This window comes from Triturus cristatus, chromosome 2_1 (genome assembly GCF_964204655.1).
Source record: "Triturus cristatus chromosome 2_1, aTriCri1.1, whole genome shotgun sequence".
Taxonomy (NCBI): Eukaryota; Metazoa; Chordata; class Amphibia; order Caudata; family Salamandridae; genus Triturus; species Triturus cristatus.
The window spans coordinates 280483125-280498108 of record NC_140581.1 but is presented as its reverse complement, the minus strand read 5'-3'; the positions used below and the strand labels follow the sequence as shown (position 1 = coordinate 280498108).

The 14984-nt window shown below is 53.1% G+C and overlaps 1 protein-coding gene across 1 annotated transcript in view; it reads right to left on the bottom strand.

Moving 5' to 3' along the window:
- Nucleotides 1-14984, bottom strand: part of WDR70 (WD repeat domain 70) — a 1822964-nt gene that overhangs the window by 1274358 nt on the left and 533622 nt on the right. The window lies entirely within an intron of this gene.

Below are 14984 nucleotides of genomic sequence, written 5' to 3'. Positions count from 1 at the left end.
CTTTGGTAGGGCAGTGAATTGGCTGGAAGACAAAGTGACATTGTGGAGGGGGCTTCCGCTGTCGCTGGCGGGTAGAATCACACTGACCCAAATGGTTATCTTGCCTAAATTCCTATATCTCTTTGTGAACCTGCCACTCATACTCCCTCAGTCCTTTTTTAACACGCTGAGGGCGTTGCTACTTTCGTTGGTATGGGCAGGAGGGCAGGCTAGGGTATCGTGGGAACTTCTAACACTTCCGACCAGGCAGGGTGGGCTGGGTGCCCCAGACATGAAATTATATGCTATGTGTGCGCAGGCGCAATTCTTACAATATTGGGTACACCCGACACCTTTACAGCCGCATGTAGCGGTAGAAGAGGACGTGGTCGCCCCGGTGCCGCTGCGTGTTGCTGTATATCAAAAATACAGACACCCACTAGCTGGGTTGGATACGGCTGAAATGCTCAGATGGGCATGGGAGGGGCTGCGTAGAAGGGCAAAGATTCCGGTACTATACGCTCCCTCGATCCCACTTGCGCAGAATCCACTCCTGCCCAACATTCGAGATGAGATAAATGGGAAAATCGCACACCTTTGCAGACTTATACCCAGGGGGAAGGTTCAGGGATTACCCAACAGCCGCGGAAGGTGAAAGGGTACCATTTGGCGAATTGTTTTTGCACCACAAGCTCCGAGCGGCTTGTCGTGACTTGCACGCTAGCTTCCCATCCCAGCCACCAATGCTGAATGCTCTGGAGAACATGCTGGTCACACCGTCACCACGAAAATTGATAACCCGCTTGTACACACGTATGCAGATGGACGCCCCCGTGGCGATCTCCGGAGCCCGTCCCAAATGGGACGCCGAATTGCCCACACCTTTGTCTGACGCTGAATGGGACTACTGCTGTGCCCAAATGACTGAGCTTTCGCCCAACTATAAGCTCCGACTGATTCATTTTAAATTTTTGCATCGCTATTATAGGACACCTATCAGCTTACAGAGAATGGGATTAAGGGACAACTGTTGCTGGCGCTGGGGAGCGCCTGCTGCCACGTTCTTACACATGGCGTGGACATGCCCGGACGTTGCTGGGTACTGGACGAAAGTCTTTGACACCATAAATCAGATACTCGACGTCCAGGTGCCCCCTTCCCCGCTACTAGGCCTGTTGGGTTTTGTCAAATACACCCACTTTAAAAAGCGTAGGCTACATGCGATACTTTTACTATTTGCAAAGAGACAAATTGCTGTAGGTTGGGGGAAGCGCAGGAAACCAACAGTCAAAGAATGGCTGAGAGAAGTCACGTATGGTCAATCCCAGTTGGCGCAGTTTTGGGAACTTATGCCGCCAACATCTAGACCCACGGATATTTGGGACCCGTTTCTAGACTGGGCTTGGGCGTAATCTACTGATTCTGCTCAGGCCGTGGGTGTCGAGGTGGTGACGATGCCTGGGGATCCTAAGGACTGAGGTGTATAGCTGTGGTCTCTTTCGTTGCTTTTTGTGATAAACAGTTGAATGTGTGGGGGGGAGCTACCCTCTCGATAGGCTAGTTGGGATCAGCTACGCCGGTGTAAAAGCGGAACAAACTGGGTGTTGTCTGCCTGCCAGCATTGGGCAAATTGTGAATCATGTTGATATTGTATTGTCAAAATGCTTATGTTTCGTATGTCAGATATCTGTATGGTTATCTCTCACCAATGTGATGCTATGTTGTATGCCCCTATTGCATATTTTTTGTGAGAATTGAAAGGAAAAAAAAAAAATGTACTGAAGTGTCCTTTAGAATAGGGCCAGACCTTTATTTCTCTCCCTGATCACGGTCAGGTGTGGTTGTGAATAGTCTGGAGCAGAATGCTCACACTTTATTGTGCCTTGGTTAGAGTACTGCAGCGTGGAGGCAATCCTGCTAAGAGGAACTTCACTCAAGGCAAAGCTTGAGTCTGTTAGACAGCCTGAGGAGGACACCTGGAAAGAGACCAGACACAAACCGGTTTTGAAAAGGCAGACAGAGAATCCACATCCCCTGTCTGCCACTTCTGTATAAATGTGGGAACTGCTAGCCCCCTTGTTCCAGTTCGAAGATCTCTCTGATCAAGGAAAGGGTGCTTCACAGAATACCCAAAGAAGCACTGTGCAATTAGAGCTGGTATCTGCCTGACAGCCATTTCACAGAGGTGAGAGGAAATCACCTGAAGCCAGATCTGGTGGAAGAACTGCTTGTCTTATCCTGGAAACCTAAGAAGTTATGCCTGAGCAAGCCAACACTACCAGAGCAGCTGCTGTTGTGGACAGAAGCGGTTGATTCAGGTGCTCTGGTCGGCTCACAAGAGACTCAGCTTGTGAGACTGGAGCCGGTCACACAGCTCATCGAGGGAACTGTCGAACTTTTGAGGGGTGCCCGAGTGGCTCCCACTTTCCTTTGTGTTGTTGAAGCTATGGCACTTGCCTGAGTGTGCAATCTGCCTGCCAGACTGAAGAAGGGATCGAAATGTTGGGTGAAATCTGCTCTGCACATGTGATTGTGGTTGACATGACTGTGGCACAACTGACCCATGCCCAAGCAGTTACTGCCACTAAAGAAGAATCATGAGAACCTGTGGTGCCCATTTCTGGGTGCCATGATGACTGTGGAGTAGCTAGTATTAATAACAAAAGGAATCCAGCCACCGTTTTTAACTTCCTGCTATTTATTGAAGCAGACTTAAGACCAATGTATAAAGTCAAAGGTCTTGGCTTTTTTGTTTTTCCCTTATTTAAACTTTCTTTAAAGTCATTTCTCTATTTTAGCACGCCTGAACATAAATTGATACACTCTTACAATTTGGACAAACAATGAACGATACATGATATACATTATGAATAAACAGAAAATAAATTAAACATCTTGAAAGGTGCACGAATCACATAAACCTAAAATGATAAATGTTACACCAGTTAAGGATTTATCACACAAAATTAACAAAAAGCACTCTCTTCGCACCAATTTTGTTTTCTTCAAGAGAGGTGCTAACCATGGGGATTAAGCTTAAAGTCCTTGGGGTACATCAATGTTCAATATCCCCTTTTAATGACTTTGGGCTACAAGGGTTTTGATTTTCCCTCATGGAAACATATAGAACAGTGCCGACGCATTTCAAATCCCTAGACTAATCGTGGGATTTTCTTCAGGGCTGTAACACGGTGTAATCTGAATTCTTGTTAGGTATTCTTCCTTTATTATTGCATTTTGACCGGTTTAGATACCAGTGTATTCCCCTTAAATTAATTTTGTATTTAACGCCAAATGCATTAGCTTCGTAAGGTTGGTTCCCACTTTATCACTGTAGAGAATGTTGAGTTAAAATGTGTAGCCGCATAAACTTCGAATCCTGGTTTGTTTTATTAATCCGACCTTTGGAACTTACTTTGTTTAAACCGCGACCGCGTTTCATGTAAGGGACGGTGGGCTCTTCAAACTATGTACGCGTTTGTTAGGAATGCGTTACTTACCTGTAACTGCAGTTATCCAGTATTGGTATCTTTCATATATTCACATGCCTGAATCATTCCCCGTCGTCGGGATGGGAGTCCCCGGTACATAAATAAAGTAATGTCTCATTAGACATATAGAGTAATAGGCCAAGGGCCTCACCTTAGTAACATATCCATGTCCTTTTGTAAAAAAAGACCAAACTTTGGAGTAGAGCCAATCAGCTATCACCACCCTCTGGAACCTTCCTGGAAGGAGCTCTAGTCCCTCAGATTTTCGTAAGCACAGTGCTAAGTAGTTGTATCACTGAGAGACCCAAGAGAGTCCTTCCAGGGAAGGTGGGTGGGTTGCATGTGAATCTATGAAAGATACCAATACTGGATAACTGCAGTTACAGGTAAGTAACGCATTCCTTATCCAGTATTAGGGTATCTTTCATAGATTCACATGCCTGAATCAGAGTAGTAAGCAATGATAAGCGCATTTCGAATGGTACAGTATATATGAATTCACCAGATAACATATCAACGTGAAAATAGAAAGTACCAAAAAGCAATGAAATAGCATAGTAAAAAACACAATAGAGAAATGGGAGTATAGAAGAAAGGATGGTGGGATGAAAGGAAGGGCTCACCTCTAATGAAATAGGTGACGGAGCACCGCTTGTCCCACTGCAGCGTCTCTCATGAGTTCCGTATCCAGGCAGTAATGCTTGGTAAATGTATGCGGCGTCTTCCATGTTACCGCTCTGCAAATGTCTGCAATGGGCACACCTGCAAAAAGTGCCATTGAGGTAGAAATTGCCCTCGTGGAATGGGCTCGAACTTTGGAATGCAGGGGCTGCCCCGCTTGCTGGTGACGAAAAGTAATAGCTGCGGAGATCCAGCGAGAGATACTTTGTTTAGTGAGTGAGAGACCTTTCCTAGGTCGACTGTAAGCCACAAAGAGTTGGTTGGATTTGCGGAATGTCTTTGTCTTGTCAATGAAGAATTTTAGGCAGCGTTTAAGATCCAGAGAATGCAGGGTCCTTTCTGCCACTGTTTGAGGATTTGGAAAAAAGGATCGTAACACTATAGGCTCACTGAGATGGAAGTTTGACGGGACCTTAGGTATAAATTTCGGATTCGTGCGTAGTATAACCCGGTCGTGTTTGAATAGAAGGAAAGGGTCTTGAATAGAGAAGGCATGAAGTTCACTCACTTGCCTTGCCGAGGTAAGGGCTAGAAGGAGCGCTGTTTTCCAGGAGAGATACTTAAGATCAGCTCTGTGTATCGGCTCAAAAGGGTGTTTCACAAGCTGAGCCACAACTGTGTTGAGCTGCCATGAAGGAGGTAAAGTCTTTACAGGAGGGAATGTCCTAAACAGGCCTTTAAGAAATTGTTTAATCAACCTATTAGCCCACAGAGAAGAGCCTGCAAAGGATCTCCTGAAACGAGATATTGCTGCCAGATGGACTTTAATGGAGGCATGAGCGAGACCAGAGTTCGCCAGATGGAGAAGGTAAGGCAGTATGTGCTCTGGAGAGGATGAAAGAGGGTGTATTTTGTTTGACTTGCATCAGATACAGAACCTCTTCCATTTTAAGGAAAATGTTTTGTTAGTACTGTCTGCTTGAGCCTGAGTCAGAACTGCTCTACAGTCCGGAGGTATGTCTAGACCCTGGAACTCTCTGAACTCAGGAGCCCAGCTGATAATCTGAGAGATGCTGGATCAGGATGCTGGACTTGTTGGTTGTTCATTGTGAGAAGAGAGGGAAACAGTTTCAACTGGATCGGCGGTTCCAGGGAGAGAAGGTGAAGCTCCATGAACCAGTGTTGGCGTGGCCAAGCTGGAGCTATCAGCATGAGCGTGCAAGGTCCTGCTTTCAATTTTCAGAGAACCCTGGGAATCAGGGGAATTGGTGGAAAAGCGTATGCAAAGATGTTGCACCATGCGATCGAAAATGCATTCCCTAGAGATCCCTTCTGGGGATGCCAACTTGCGAATTGTTGGCATTTGGCATTCTGCTTGGTAGCGAATAGGTCCAGAAGAGGGGTGCCCCATTGAGAGAATATGCGGTTCAGAATCCGCTGATTCAATTCCCATTCGTGACATGCTGTCTGTTGTCTGCTCGAAGAGTCGGCCAGAAAGTTGTGTGTTCTTGGAACGTACTCTGCCCGAATGTTGTGATGGAGCAACCAGTTCCAGATTTTTTGCGACTCGTGAGAAAGTGTTAGAGAGCGAGTCCCTCCCTGCTTGTTTAAATAGTGCATTGTCGTGGTGTTGTCGGTCCGCACAAGCACTAGTGAATTTCTGATCTGTGGTAGGAATGCCAGAAGAGCGAGATAAACCGCTCGTAGCACCAGGAGATTTATGTGGAGTTTTCTTTCGGAAAGGGACCATTTCCCGCTGATCTGGAGTTCTGGAGCTCCCCAACCTTCCAGGGACGCATCTGTTGTGATGGTATGTGGAGAAGCAGGAAGCAAGAAAGGCAAGCCTTGAGAAAGGTTCTGAGGGCAAATCCACCACCGTAGAGCCTTGATCATCTGAGGGGTCACCCGGATGACATCATCGAATGATCCCGTACATTGGACCCATTGAGCTGATAGCACCTCTTGAAGAGGGCGCATGTGAAGGCGACAGTGTGGAACTAGTAAAATGCAGGAAGACATCATCCCGAGCAGGGATTTGAAAAGGCGCACTGTAAGAGACTTTTTGGATCGTATGCTAATCGCCAAGGAAAGAAGCTTGTCTCTTCGCTCTTGTGAGGGAAACGCTTTCTTCTGGGTCGTGTCGAGAGTAGCACCCAGGAAAGTTATACGCTGGGAAAGCTGGAGGACGGACTTGTCCTGATTGAGAGTTAGCCCCTAGCGATCGAAAAGCCGTAGACAGGCGTTGGAAGACCTGGCCACGCCTTCTAGAGAGGGTGCTCTGACGAGCCAGTCGTCCAGATATGGAAAGACCTGATGGTGTTGTTGTCTGAGATATGCGGCAACCGGAGAAAGGCATTTTGTAAAAATGTGTGGCGCCGATTTGAGTCCGAAAGGTAGAACACGGAATTGTTAATGTCTGCCCACTACTGCGAATCTCAGAAATTTCTTGTGATTCCGATGGATAGGGATGTGAAAATAGGCATCCTGAAGGTCTAAAGACACCATGTAATCGTCTGCATTGAGAAGTTGCAGTACTTCCTGGATGGTAACCATACAAAACGACTGCTTTTTAAAGAACTTGTTGAGACTTCTCAAGTCTAAAATTGGTCTCCATTTCTTCTCCTTTTTGCGTACCAGGAAAAAACTGGAGTATAATCCCTTCCCCCTTTGACGAAGAGGAACTCTTTCTTTAGCTCCCTTCTGGAGCATAAGTGAAAGTTCCAGGAGTAGAGCACGTAAAATTTTGTGAAGCAGAGGTCAGGGAGGGGTCTGGGGAGGAATTTGAATGAACTCTAGTGAATGTCCGAATTGAACTAGTTGCAGAACCCAACGGTCCGTTGTTATTTGTTTCCAAGTTTGTAGGTAGTGGGAAATTCTTCCTCCAACCTTTGAGGTGGACAGGAGATGGAGACCGGTGGTAGTGGAAAGTCATTGTCAACGGGCAGCGTCTTCTGTCGACCTCCTTTGCCACGAAAGGAGGACTTAGTGTAGGTTGATTGGTGCTGTTGACGTTGCTGGTATTGTGGCCGATATTGCTGATTGGAAGAATAGGAAGATCGGTGTTGGTAATCACCTCTTGCAGATGTTTGTCCTCTTCCTCTTGAGCCCCGAAAAGATGGGTTCTTGAATTGAAGGGTACCCAAAGCTCTAGTTGTGTCGATATCCTTTTGTATACCCTGAAGAGCTTCATCAATGTGTGTTCCGAAAAGAAGCTGACCATCATAGGGGCATGTCCAAAACTTTTGTTTGCACTTCCGATCGGAATGAAGTCGCCTTCAACCAACCCTGGCGCCCGCTGTAGTACAACTGCGCCAGCCAGTTGGCGAAATCCAGTAGAGGCGATATCCATCGCACAGTCTATTATCTCGGATGCAGAACGTTCGCCCTCCAGCAAGATCTTTTTTGCTTCTTACTTTGAGTCATCTGGCAAGGCCGCAAGATATGGAGCAATATCTGCCCACATCTGCCTGTTATAGGCTTCTAACCGTGCCAAGGAATTGGATGCATGCACTGTTAATGCGGACATTGACGAGAAACGTTTTCCGATATTATCAAGCCGTCTACCGTCTTTGTCCGGAGGAGCGGTCAGCAGAGCGGAAGGATTTTTTTATTTCCGCTGAGCAGCTTGTGTGATGACAGAGTCTGGTTTGGGATGTCCGGTTAGGCAAGCTGGAGCAGTATCAGGATCCCTGTATTTTTTATCCAGACAAGGCAATACTGGGGGCACCAAGGAAGGGTTTTGCATTATTTTAACACCCTGATCCCATATATAATCTACAATAGGGATAGATCTGACTGATTTTTTTTTTTTTTTTTTTTAAAAACAACTTTTTATTTTATTAAATGGAATGGAGCACTCCGGCTTCAATACACAGCTTATTCGCCTACAACCACAGGGGCCGGCAGCAACCTTCTTCAAGCAACCAAGGGCGAAGGCCCGGGAGGTCAAGATTACATGTCATGTCTTAAGCACAAGAACCCATGTAGTTCCATCCTCTAAAGGGACCCCCGCTCCCGCCAGACAAAGCCCCCCAGCAGTAGCAACCCTTACAGCGCGGGTAGGTTCCTGCAGAGCGTTAAGATCTGGAAATCCCTTTAGGCTGCTAAATTTCATGTATGATGGCATTGGATGCGCCAAGGCCCCGGCCTTGGAGGCAAGGTTGTGTCTAAACTGTCTAACCCCGGGTGAATGCCCCACCATTCCCGCCTCGCTTCGAGCAGCCCATGCTCACGCAGCCAGTACGCTAAGACCGGGGTGATGATCCCTGAATACCCAGCATCGAACCCTAGGGACCGGAGAGATACGGGTAAGCAGAGCCGCTATCCGGCCAGCCACGTCATACGTAAAGCCATCCCCCAGGCATTTCAGGTGCGGCAGTAATGGGGTGATCATGCACGGGACCCTGGAGGTAGTCCCTGATGCCAGGAGTGTCCATAAAGCGAACAACTAACTGAGGGGAAAGTGAAACAACAGTGGGAGGGTAGGGAGGGTACCGGCTAGGCGGAGGGGAGGGGGGGCGAGGGGGGATGGAAGGCAAAAGAGTCAGTAACGCTACCACTAGGCCAATCCGCCGAGGCCACCAGCTCCCGAGTATGCAGGCTCGGGGCTCCCTCTCCCCGGGGGTGGGGGGGCGGCATCCAGCCCCCCCGTTCCATCTTCAGACATCCCCCAAAGGAGTCCTGGATCCGCCGGGCAGACAGCGTCCTCAAAAAGCCTCAAGGCTCGCAGTCGCGGCGGTTGCATCCGAGCATGCTCCAACCGCCCTAGATGGTCTACCAGGGGCTTCCAGAGTTTCTCATATTGAGTCTCACGGGATTGAAGACGGGCTGTGAGCAGCTCCATTGCCACCACCTGCCACAAGCGGGTAAACCAAACGTTTACAGAGGGAGTCTCAGCCTTTTTCCAGTAGAGCGCCACTGTCTGTCTGGCGGCGCCCAACATGTGGAGGCTAAGGTGCTGATCCCGCCCCGTCATGACTCTCACGGCCCCTGGCCTGAGGCCCAGGACAACCACTAGCGGATCCTCAGGCAGAGGGTACCCCAACACCCGTTTGATATGACTGAGTACCTCCTTCCAAAAGATCGCCAGGAGGGGACAGGACCACCAAATGTGTATGAAATCTCCCGGCGCTTGCGTACATCGCCAACAGAGAGGAGACGTCTTAGGGAACATCTTCTGGAGCCGAACCGGGGTATAATACCATTGAGTCATTACCTTGTAGGCTGACTCTTGCTGGGGGATGCTGCGTAGAATTTTAGGGATGTCCCTCCACAGCCTGACCCATTGAGAGGGGGTGACCCCCGAGTCAGAGGTGGCCTGCCACTTCAATTGATACAGATGGGGAGCCGGCCGCTGCGCATGTTGTAACACCTGGTAGGTACGCGAAATCAGCCCCTTATACGTGCCGAAAGTCCGTGCTAGTTGTTCGAACGGTGTGTAGGATCGTGTAGCCGCCTGCGTCAGGGATGAGCCCTGGATCCAGTGTCGGAGCTGGATGTACTGGAACTTGTCGTTCTCCGACAGTCCAAATTCGTGCTGGCATTGCGCGAAAGACTTAAAGCCCCCCCCTGTGAAGAGGTCTCCGATCGTTCTACAGCCGGTCTCCGTCCAATTGGCAAAGAAGGGCGGACGACACGCAGGGGGGAACTGCGGATTGTGCGCAATTGGGGTGTGCGGAGATGGGAAGGAGGTGAGACCCCTGCGGACCGCCACCTTGTCCCATATCTCTAGGACCGTTCGAGTGGGGACAGCCAAGTAAGCGCTGCGATGGCGCACCTCCCGAGGCAGCCAGGCATGGTCCCACAGAGGGCGGCAGGTGACTGCCCGATCCATGTGGAACCACACCTTTTCGCTCTCCCACGCCCCCCATTCTAAGACGTAACGAAGATGCGAAGCCCAGTAGTATTCAATAAGATTCGGGCACGCGAGGCCACCTCTGTCACGGGGGAGCATCAGGAGCGTGTTAGAGAAACGCGGCTTCTTCCCCCCCCATACAAACGCCACCAGCTCGCGCTGGAGCCCTTGAATCTGGTGTTCTGGGATCGGCGTCGGTAGCGTTTGGAAGAGGTACAAGATCTTTGGGAGGATGGACATCTTCACCGTATTGAGTCTACCCAGCCAAGATAGTGGCAGGGCTTTCCACGCACGCAGGTCTGTCTGGACTGAACATTTATACTCCTGCCAATTGGCCTGCGTCCAAGTGGCCAGGTCCGGGGTCAGATTCAGGCCGAGGTAGCGCACCGACTCGGTCGCCCATTGATAGGGAACACAGGACCGGAGCGCCACGAGGTCCCCATCCGGGATCGTTAAATTGAGGGCCCAAGATTTCGCGTGATTGATTTTGAGCCCGGACGCCCGTTCAAACTCTTGAAGCAGCGAGTGGACCGCCGGCAGGGAGTGCAACGGGTCCGAGAGGGTGAGAAGGAGGTCATCTGCGAAGAGGGCAATCTTATGCTCCATCCCTCGAAGGGAGATACCATGGATGTCGGGGGACCGGCGTATCATGATGGCCAGGGGTTCCACCACCAGGGCGAACAATAGGGGTGACAGGGGGCATCCCTGCCGGGTACCCCTACAGATGGGAAAGGCCTGCGTAAGCTGACCGTTCACTCGTACCCGAGCCACTGGCGAGATGTAGGGGGCCATAATGCGCGCCACCATCTTCGGGCCCAGACCCACTCGCCGCAGAACCTCCCGAAGGAACAGCCAGTCGACCCGATCGAACGCTTTCTCCGCGTCGAGCGAGAGGAGGCACGCCGGTATCCCCCAGTGTTTGGCTTTGCCTACGATGTGCGCCACGCGGCGCACATTGTCAGCCCCCTGGCGGTGTTGGATGAACCCCACCTGGTCCGGCTCGACGAGATTGGGCATGTGGACACTGAGCCGTTTCGCCAGTAGTTTAGTGTACAGCTTGAGGTCAGTGTTTAAGAGCGCAATAGGCCGGTAGGAAGAGCAGAGGGTATGATCTTTCCCGGGTTTCGGGATGAGAGCGATTTCGGCCATAGCCATATCCGTCGACGGGCCCGTTGCCTCATCAAACGAGTTGAAAAGGCGAAGAAGGTACGGCTGAAGTTGCGGCCAATAGGCACGGTAGAAGGACACCGGCAATCCATCCGGGCCTGGCGCTTTGCCCAGTGGAAGATCTCGCAAGGCTCCAGCCATTTCCTCCGACGAGATGGGAGTCTCGAGGAGGCCCGACTGATGCTCACTGAGCGAGTCCCAGACACAATCCCCATTGGCGGAGGCTATCAAATCCGGCGCTGGGGTGTCAGCGGTGTATAGCGCCGCGTAGAAGTCGTGGAACAGTTGGAGCTTGGCCGACTCCGTGGTGGCCCAGGTGCCGTCCACCCGTTGCAACTTAGCGATGTGAGCCCTGGCCGCCCGCGTACGCAGGCGCCGTGCCAGCACGGCCCCCACCTTGTCCCCTCCCGCATAGTAGCGCTGCTTGAGCGCCAGTAAGGCCCGCTCCGCCTTGTTCGTCCTGTGTGCGCGAAGCTGGCCACGCAGGATGGCCAGGCGGCGTTTGCGTGCCATCGTCGGGCTTTCTTGATCCATCTTCTCCAGCAGTTTGACCTCCCTCTCGAGCTTGTGCTCGTACAAGCGAGCCTCCCGTGCTCTCGCGGCCGCAATGGCGGTGAGGGTGCCCCGTATGGTGGCTTTAAAGGCGTCCCACAAGAGGGGAAGGGGGGTCCCAGGTAGGTCGTTGTCTGCAAAGTACGCTAAAATAGCGGCCTGCACTTCCTCCCTGTCTACCGGGTCCCGGAGTACATGGTCCGGAAACCGCCACCGACCGGGTCGCGGGGGACCGGCGCAGCGCTCGCGGAGACTCAGCTCCACGTGGGCGTGGTCAGAGATAGAGATGCTAGAGTGTGTTGCCGTAATGGTGTCCTTAAGCAGGGAGTGCGAGACCAACAGCAGGTCTATACGAGAGTAGGAGCGGTGCGCATGCGAATAATACGTGTAGTCTCGCAAGCCCGGGGAATGGTAACGCCAAACATCCACTAAATTGAGGGCGGTAAGGGAATTCTTCACTGCCGCAGACATGGCCCCCACCCCGTGAAAGGCGCCCCCGCAACGGTCCAGCCCCGCATCCCACACCAAGTTGAAGTCCCCCCCAACTATGAGGTCCGTGTCAATCTGCTCTAAATGATCCTTGATCAGCCTGCGGAGAAAAGAATCTTGGCCCTGATTGGGAGCATAGAGGTTACATAGGGTGAGAGTGCGATGTCCCCTCTTGACCTCAACCCTCAAGAATCTACCCTCGCTGTCCCGTAGCACCTTAGAACCCCCCGGGGTAATTCCCGCCCTACAGAGGATGGCCACCCCCGCTGTCTTAGTAGTAGCCGAGGCCCAGAACTGTTGGGGGTATCGAGGGTGAGCCATACGGGCCACATCAGCCTTAAGAAGGTGGGTCTCCTGTAAGAAAATGAGGTCGGGGTTCTGGAGCAAGAGGTAACGCCACACCTGGCGACGCTTATTGGGCGAGTTAAGCCCCTTCACATTAAGGGAGAGGACCTTCCAGCACGGCTCAGTAGTCATAGTCCCAGTACCCCTCGGGATGCCTCATCTCTCTCATACCCCCGCCCGCCCGTCCAACCCCCCCGCCACAGGGGAACCAAGGAAGGAGAGAAAGAAGGGGAGGGGAAAACCAAAAAAAAACACATCCAGTCTTAACCGGCCAACCGGGCCAACATGACCTAATCCAGTCTAAGGAGTAGCCAGGCCTCGCGGCACAAGCTGTCCCAGAGATGTCACTCTCCCATGGATAGGCGTGGGGGTTTGTCATCGCCAGGCCACCAGATCACAGAACCAAAAGCCCGCTCCGGGCCACCGCCTCTCCTGCAGAGTCGTCGCATCATGTCGAAGAGCAGGCTAGATCAGGAGTTGTGCACCCCAGGGAGACTCATTTGAGGGGCGATACCTGTGAGCCCATAAGCGGCGAGCCGCCTTCCAAGGATTTGATATGTTTGATGATGTCCTGCTTGTCCCTTGATGATCTACTGCCAGTCGGGGACGAGGGGCGCCGGGATCGACGCACCGTGGACCACTGCGATCCCCGAGAAGCCCCGCGATCCGCAGCACCGCGCCGCGCCGGGCTGGTCGAAGGGGAGTCCGGGATCTGGAGCAGCTGGGCCGCCTCCCGGAAGGAGCGGAGCACTCGGCGCTTGGATTCCCACTGGAAAATGAGGGCGAAGGGGTGGCCCCACTGGTAGCGTATATGTAGTTCTCGCAGCTTATCCGTAATGGGCCGAAAGTCCCTGCGACGTCTGAGGGTCGTAGAGGCCAGGTCTTGGAACAGTTGAATCGGCGCACCCTTATAGCGAATGTCAGGCTTGTCCCTGGCTGCTTTGAGAATCGCTTCTTTCTCCACAAAGAAGTGGACCCTCGTCAGAATGTCGGGGATGAGTCCAGGTCTCCCAGACGGTCCTGCTACTCTATGCGCTCGGTCGAGAGCCGGCGGCGAGGCATCATCGTCCCCGCGGATCTCCTGAAGCAAGTCCGCTACAAATGTCATGATATCCTCCCCTTCGGCCCCAATCGGAACACCCCTGATGCGAATGTTGTTTCGGCGCCCCCTATTTTCCAAATCTTCCTGCTTGAGCTGGAGCTCAACATGTTGCTCCTCCAGGGTCGCCAAGCGCTGCCAAAGGTGTTCCTGATCCTCTGTGCGGGCGTCCAGAGTTTTTTCCATATCGTCTACGCGGTCTCCCAGGTCCCCTACCTCCTTCCGCAGGTCCTTGACGCAGGCCTGGACTTCCGTGCGAAGGGACCCAATTTCAGTTTTGAGTTCCTGCATGAATGTCGCCATGAAGGACTGTGTGACCGGCTCCGCCGGGGTTCCCCCTCCTGATGAGTTAGCGCCCGGCTTCCCCCATAGGTCGGCGACTGAAGCGTCCTTGGTCGCCGGGGGTTCTTTCCCAGGCTTCGTGCGAGTCATGCTGGGCTCCGGCCTGCGTCAGACCGCGCCAGGCAGGTCAGCTCCCCCGGCCGGCAGGCTACCCCCAGGCAAGCACCGCCAAGCGCTCCGCAGCGGGCAGCAGGTCACGAATCCCAGATCGGCACCCTCTCGCTTCCAGAGGCGCCTCCACAGGCCCCGTCTGCACGCCTCCCAGACGGCGGGGTCCCGGCAGCGAGCCGTCCACAGGCAGTCCCCAAGCCCCAAGGCCAACACCAGCGCCTCCGCTCCCCGATGCAGTCTAATCAGGGGACCCACATAAGCCCCCAGCCATCCAGGCCCCTCTTCAGCGAGCGCGAAGGCCCCCCGCCGGACACCCCGGTACCGGCAAGGCTGGCAACAGTCCCGGGGCCAGCAGGTCACCCCCCTGGAACAACTCACTGTGTGCTATCTGTCGCCGCAGGGCTCCGCCGTCGGGCGTCCACGGGTTCCTGCCCTCTCCGAGCCAGCCACGAGGTCCAGCGCGGGCAGCGCAGCAGCCGCCAGCCCCTCCTCAGGTCCCCAGCGCCGACCCTGGGCTCCGGCGGAAGCGCAGCAGGCCCCCAGCGATCACAGGGGCACAGGCAGGAGCTCCAGAACACCGCTCCCAGCCAGCTCGGGGCAGATGCAGGCCCCCAGTGAGATTCAAGGCCTCAGCGCACGCCCCCTAGGACTCACCCAGGGCCCAGCTCCGGCGCGCGTCACATACCAGCAATCCAGGCGGGAGGGAAGGCCAGTCCGAAGGAAGATGGCGACCGCTACTCCGCAGCTCCGCCCCCGGAGGCCCGTGTCCAAAGCAGTCTGGGGCCCGCTGCACCACCCGGTAAGTCCGAGGCTGAGATAGGGCCGCTCGCGGCAGTTCGCCCGGATCGCCGGGTCTCCGACCTCTCCCCCTCCTCAGGGATCGGGCGCCAAAGGCCGTTGATGGTCGGCGGGCAAAATGGCGGGCAGGACAGCG